This window comes from Drosophila takahashii, chromosome 3R (genome assembly GCF_030179915.1).
Source record: "Drosophila takahashii strain IR98-3 E-12201 chromosome 3R, DtakHiC1v2, whole genome shotgun sequence".
Lineage (NCBI taxonomy): Eukaryota > Metazoa > Arthropoda > Insecta > Diptera > Drosophilidae > Drosophila > Drosophila takahashii.
Genome location: NC_091681.1, coordinates 353,682 through 360,886, shown reverse-complemented (window position 1 = coordinate 360,886; position 7,205 = coordinate 353,682). Strand labels below are relative to the sequence as shown.

General features: G+C 38.8%; 1 protein-coding gene across 7 annotated transcripts in view; it reads left to right on the top strand.

Annotated features, from left to right (window-relative positions):
• Window positions 1–7,205, top strand: part of Myo81F (Myosin 81F) — a 1,428,838-nt gene that overhangs the window by 1,198,136 nt on the left and 223,497 nt on the right. The gene's annotated exons all lie outside the window — the stretch shown is intronic.

Below are 7,205 nucleotides of genomic sequence, written 5' to 3'. Positions count from 1 at the left end.
TGATCATTACAATTCACCAGCAAATGAATTTGATATGCATTTTTGAAGCTTGCGACAACGGTGTTTTTTTTGCCGTTTACAGCTGTTAACTGACACAACAGGGCTCTAACAGAGCTGTAATACCCGTTTTTTTCAACGTAAACAAGAAAGGAAGCTAGCTTCGGCCAGCCAAAGCTTATATACCCTTGCAGATAATTCCTATTAATTTACAAATCGCAATAATGTTAATTTTCCTATTATTTTTCATTAATTTTGCATTCGTTTCAATGGCAGCTATATGATATAGTAGTTCGATTTTAATAAAATTAAAATCGAAATTCGAAAATATTTGAAAAGAATTATATCCTAGACTAGAAGAGAATACAATAAAAACCAACGAAGCAATAATTTATTTCCTATTATATTCCCATTATTTTTCCGATCGTTCCTATGGCAGCTATATGATATAGTCGTCCGATTTTGAAAAAATTTTATTCGAAATTCAGAACTGGATAAAAAATGACATTTCCAAAAGAAGGATGTTATAGGTTCAAAAACACCCAAGATATAATTTTTTTACATTTTTTTCCCCAATTGTTCCTATGAGAGCTATATGATATAGTTGTGCGATCCGCCTCGTTCCGACTTATATACTACCTGCAATAGAAAGAAGACTTTTGGGAAAGTTTCATCCCGATAGCTTGAAAACTGAGAGACTAGTTTGCGTAGAAACGGACGGACAGACGGATGGACAGACGGACATGGCTGGATCGAGTCGCCTAGTGATGCTGATCAAGAATATATATACTTTATGGGGTCGGAAACGTCTGACTGAATGGACCGTCTGACTGAATGGACTGACTGAATGAATGGAACTCAATGCAGTGTATAAGAAAGTTGGAGGGCATTCTATTACCTGTAAAATGAGTTATTTATGGTTGAAATAGGTTAACCACAACTCAAGTTAGAAACTAAAAAAGGTTCAAAAACATTTTTTACACTTAAAACAAATTTTATCCATAAAAAAAATGTTAAGTGCCATTTTCTTAATCAGAAAAACGTACCTTACCGGAAAACAAAGGTTTCATTCATGGTATATTTCATCGATTTTTTTTTGTAAACTGGTGTAATTATAATAATAATAATTATAACAATAATTATACACGCAACAACGGACAGAATTACAACAACAATTATAGAGGAAACAATAGAGGAAATTATAGAGGGAATAACCATCAAAATGGAGGTTATAACTCTAGCAATAATAATAATAATAACAACAGCAATGTTAGGGTAGCCCAAACGGCTTCGGAAAACTCCCAACAACCTTTAGGTACACAGCAGTAGAAAATATTAAAGTTCACGCCATCAATCTCAGTCAAAGCACATTCGTCACTTTTATAAATGTAGAAATAGGAAAAGAATTAATATTTTTAGTAGACACTGGTGCGGAAATATCCATATTAAAAGAAAATTCCGATAGTTTTAAATACATCCAAGATAATTATATAATAAATATAAAGGGAATAAGTAAGGAAGTTACCAAATCAAAAGGCTTAACTTCTATTGAAATTCAAACTTCTAAGTACATAATTCCACATGATTTCCATATCGTAAATATGCAATTCGCTATTGCATGTGATGGAATACTAGGAATCGATTTTATCAAAAGATTCAACTGTCAATTAGACTTCAAGCCGTCTGAAGACTGGCTTACAATAAGACCAAATAACCTCAAATATCCGATTTATGTTCCAATAACAAACAGTTCTGGCAACAACTCCCTTATTCTGCCAGCAAGATCCCAAGTCGTCCGAAAAATCGAAATAAATTCAGAAGAAGACAGCGTATTAATTCCGAATCAAGAAATTCAGCATGGTATCTATATCGCAAATACCATAGCAATAGTCCAAAATGCATATATGTGGGAATTGTGTGTTTGCTGTAAACTTTTCATTTAAGAAGCAACAACAAGTTCCATTTAAAAAGTAACGACAAATAAAACTCATTTGAATTGTAACGAACAATTTAAACTTAAAAGTAACGACGAATAAAACTCATTTGAATTGTAACGAACAATTTAAACTTAAAAGTAACGACGAAATGATCAGCAACGGAAAAACCAAAAGAGGATTGCGAAAATGACGAGTACGAATAAGAGACGACGAAAAGTGGGAAAATGCGAAACGACGAGATGAAGCGGCAAGGGACGAGCCGTTGAAATTAATGAAGGAAGCCGAAGACGACGCATCAAGACGGGAGAGACGACGTTCGCGAATCATAAACTTATCAAAAAAACCTCTTGACATTGCTATTCAAAGACGTTGTAATCTTTTAAACTTTAAACTTTAATTAAATATTCTATTAAACTTTAATCAAAACCCCACATTTTGAGGGCTCGCCGGGAAAAAGTACTCGATTTCCGTACTTCGCAAGTGTGTGTGTGAACGCAAAAGAGAATCGAAAAACGACGCAAATTTTTTGTCCAAACTTGGGTGGATAGAAATACAAAATATCACTGTGCCAAAATGCCGCAACTGGGTGAAATTATAGCCGGAACTTTTAAGTCAAGCAGCAAATCGAGCATTGTTGCATTACACAAGTTTGTGTTCGAAAGTGAAGGAGACAGAAACAACCGTATGAGGCTTCGCGAATTTAGTGGTTTTTGCATTAGCAATGAAAGTGATGAGTACAGGCGCAAAATTGCTTATATTAGCGAAAACATAAGTGACCGTGATTTTGTGAGCATTTGTGGTGTTCTGAAAATATCCCATGAAGTGGACGATATTTTCTTACACATTTTCAACAACCTGCAAAGTGAAAGCTTGCTAGAAGCCACTAATGACGAAGAAAGTGAGGAAGAGGATGACGAGGACTCAGTAGATAAAGAAAATCCTGAAAGCAATAATCTTTGCAATTCTCAAGTTTTCAACAGTGCCCAAAGCATAATGCAAAACGACAACGAAACGAGTGCGCAACGGAATGCGAAAAAGGCCGCCAATTCTAAGAACGGGCGCGAAAATCAGGCAAATGGCGTAGTGCGTGGTTCGGAGAACAGAGAGAGCAAGAACTCTCCACTTTTTGCTTTGAGTTTTCGCGATGTTGAAGAGTCGGTTCGTATTTTTGATGGTAGCGATGTTCTACCAGTGGAGACTTGGTTTCGCGAATTCGACGAAACGGCATCTCTAATGGGCTGGAGCGACTTGCAAAAACAAGTGTTCGCGAAAAAATCGCTAAAAGGTATAGCCAAACTTTTTGTCCGCAACGAACGCGGTTTAAACTCATGGGAATCGCTTAAAAATGCATTGCTTGATGAATTTCGTTCTAGTGTAAGCTCTAAGCAAGTGCACAAGCAATTAGATGAAACCAAATGCCTCAAAGACGAAACCGGGTACGAATACTTCTACCGCATGAAGGACATCGCCTCGCGTGGAAGTGTCGAAATAGAAGCGCTTATGCAGTACGTTATTGACGGGATCGACGAACTATCGGTAAACAAATCAATTTTGTACGGCGCAAAAAATTTAAGTGAATTCAAAAATAAACTAAAGGACTACCAAACCGAAAGTGATAAGCACAAATCGAAGTCAGTCAGCTCAATGAAAAACCAAAGCGGTTCTGAAAAAAGCTACAAAAAAGAGTGCGTTTGTTATAATTGTGGGGAAAAGGGTCACGTTTCCAACGACTGCAACAACAAAAAGAAAGGCCCTAAGTGCTTCCAATGCAACGAGTTCGGCCACATTTCGAAAAATTGCGCGAAAAAAGAAAAGCCAGCTGAAAATAAATACAATATGAATCGTGTCCAACCGAAGAACGACATCACTAGTAAAGAAGTGGCATTCGATGGCAAAAAGTGTGTAGCCTTATTTGATACGGGCAGCAAGTTTAACATAATACGCGAAGACTTGTATGTCGAACTGAACAAGCCAAAACTCGAAAGCTGTGCCATTTTTATAATCGGTTTCGGTAATAGTGACAGCAAAATTCGCCCGATCGGTCAATTCATGCGATCAGTTGAAATCGACGAAAATTATTATTTTCCCAACTTTTACGTGGTGCCAAATAACTGTGTCGATATAAAATTAATAATCGGAGAAGAACTATGCTTGCACGCAGACATTTTATTCGGTCGCAATGGTTTAAATGTTCGAAAAGTGCATTCCAACAACGAAGATTCGGAAATGAACTTATTATTATCGATGTGGTTTACGAAACTGAACTAAATATAAACAACGCGGTCAGTGTGGGTGCACAAACGAAAGTTCGTGAGCTAATATCAAACTACGAGCCAAAGAAAACAAAGACAACTGGCGTAGAAATGCGGATCGTTCTGGCTGACGAAAGCCCAATATTTTCGCGACCGCGTCGATTACCGTTTGCTGAATCGCGTGTGGTTGAAGAACAAATCGACGAGTGGCTGAAAGCCGAGATAATCGAGGAATCTAATTCCGAGTTTACGAGTCAAAAAAGAGTGATGGTTCTCCTCGACTTTGTGTCGATTACAGACGCATAAATAAGGTAATTATCAAGGACCACTTTCCATTACCTCTCATCGACGAACAATTAGATCGACTCCAAAACGCAAAAATATTCAGCACCATAGACCTGAAAAATGGATTCTTTCACGTGGCAGTTGCTGAGTCGAGTCGCTAGTACACCTCTTTTGTGACGCAGAGCGGCCAATATCAGTTCAGGAAGGTCCCGTTTGGAATGTCGAACTCGCCCGGAGTTTTTCAGCGCCATATCAATGCCATTTTTCGACCGCTAACTCAGAGAGGCATCGCCTTGCCATATATCGACGACATAATCATCCCTTCGAGCGACGAAAGACAGGCATTGCTGAACCTCAAAGAAGTCATCAAAACATGCGAAGAATATGGTCTGGAGTTAAATATGAAAAAATGTGCTTTTCTTCAGACACGCATTAAATTTCTAGGTCATATTATTGAGAACCGTAAATTATATCCGAGCACTGAAAAAATAGACGCAGTTGTGAAGTTTCCCAATCCTCAGACACTGAAGCAACTTCAAAGCTTTTTAGGTCTGTCTGGGTACTTTCGAAAGTTTATTCCCAATTATGCCAGAATTGCGAAACCACTCACAGACATGACAAGGAAGGAAACGAAAATCGAAATAGGGACGAACGAGCAAGTCGCGATTGATACTCTGAAGAGAATGTTGACAGAAAGTCCAGTTCTGAGTATCTATAACCAGGATTATGAAACAGAAGTTCACAAGGACGCTTCTCAGGATGGATTTGGCGCAGTCCTGATGCAGAAATCTCCGGAAGATGGCCATCTGCATCCCATTTACTATATGAGCAGGAAGACGACACCGGCTCAAAAAGAATATCCTAGGTATGAACTGGAAGTCCCTGCCGTTGTGGAAGCTGTCTCTAAGTTCCGAGTCTATCTCTTGGGCAGGTTCTTCAAAATTTTCACAGACTGCGACGCATTCAACAAAACGATGCAAAAGAAGGACTTGAATAAAAGGATCAGTCGTTGGGTTATGGCACTTGCAGAGTACAACTGTACAGTTTTTCACCAGGTGTGCAAATGAGGCACGTGGATGCGCTAAGTCGCCATCCAGTTATGACCATAACAGAAGACAGCATCACTCTTTCCATTTAAACAGCACAAGGCCAGGACTAACATCTAAATGCCGTAAAGCAAATACTCGACAACGACGCAATATCGCATGATAATTACTTCATCAGGTCTGGAATTATCTACAAGCTCGTCAATGACATCGAACTGATCGTTGTCCCAAAGGACATGCAGCGCCAAATAATAAGCCGTGCTCATGACAGAGGTCATTTTGCAGTTAAGAAAACTGAAGATCTTATTTGCAAAGACTATTTTATCCCAAACATCGAGTCTAAGATTGAGAAGCACATAAACTGTTGTATTCCTTGTATTCTCACAAACCGCAAGCGGGGAAAGCAAGAAGGATTTCTGCATCCGTTAAGCAAAGACGAAGCTCCGCTTCACACTTTCCATGTAGACATTCTTGGACCCCTTGATTCAACTAGTAAGGACTATAAACATATTTTTGCCGTTATTGATTCATTTACAAAATTCTGTTGGCTATATCCAAACAAGTCAACCTCAACAAATGACGTCATTGTTAAACTACGACAGCAAGACGTGCAGCCTTTACGTCCCAGGAGTTCTTAAAATACTGCGAAGAGGAAAATATAACGCCTATTAAAACAACCACAGGATTACCGAGAGTCAACGGTCAAGTTAAAAGACTGAACGCTATCATCATATCAGTTCTTTCCAAGCTTAGCGTGGACAACCCGACAAAATGGTACCATCATGTCAACAGAGTGCAGCAGGCCATAAATTCAAGGTACACCAGAAGTATCGATTCCACACCATTTGAACTTATGATTGGAGTAGAAATGCGCACTAAGGAAGATCACCAGCTACAGGACTTGTTTAAAAAGGAAACAATGGACTCTTTCAAAGATGGCCGCGACGATCTCCAAGAAAAGTCCAAGATACAAATATTAAAACTACAAAACGAGAACAAAAAATCGTACAACCTACGACGCAAAAAACAAAACGAGTACAAGCAGGGCGACTTAGTTGCCATTAATCGAACGCAATTCGGTGCTGGCCTTAAACTAAAACCAAAGTTTTTAGGTCCATACCAGGTAACGAAGGTTAAATTTAACAACTCGTATGACGTTCAGGAGCTGGGAAACTCCTACGGTCCTAGTAAATCTTCAAGTTGTGCCGAGTATATGAAGCCTTGGCCAACCAACAACAACATATCAACCATTTCTGACGAATCTGATAACTAAGCATTCGAGGCGAATACTATGCAGGATGGCCGAATGTGGGAATTGTGTGTTTGCTGTACACTTTTCATTTAAGAAGCAACAACAAGTTCCATTTAAAAAGTAACGACGAATAAAACTCATTTGAATTGTAACGAACAATTTAAACTTAAAAGTAACGACGAAATGATCAGCAACGGAAAAACCAAAAGAGGATTGCGAAAATGACGAGTGCGAATAAGGGACGACGAGAAGTGGGAAAATGCGAAACAACGAGATGAAGCGGCAAGGGACGAGCCGTTGAGTTTAATGAAGGAAGCCGAAGACGACGCATCCAACAACGTGCATTCCAACAACGAAGATTCGGAAATGAACTTATTATTATCGATGTGGTTTACGAAACTGAACTAAATATAAACAACGCGGTCAGTGTGGGTGC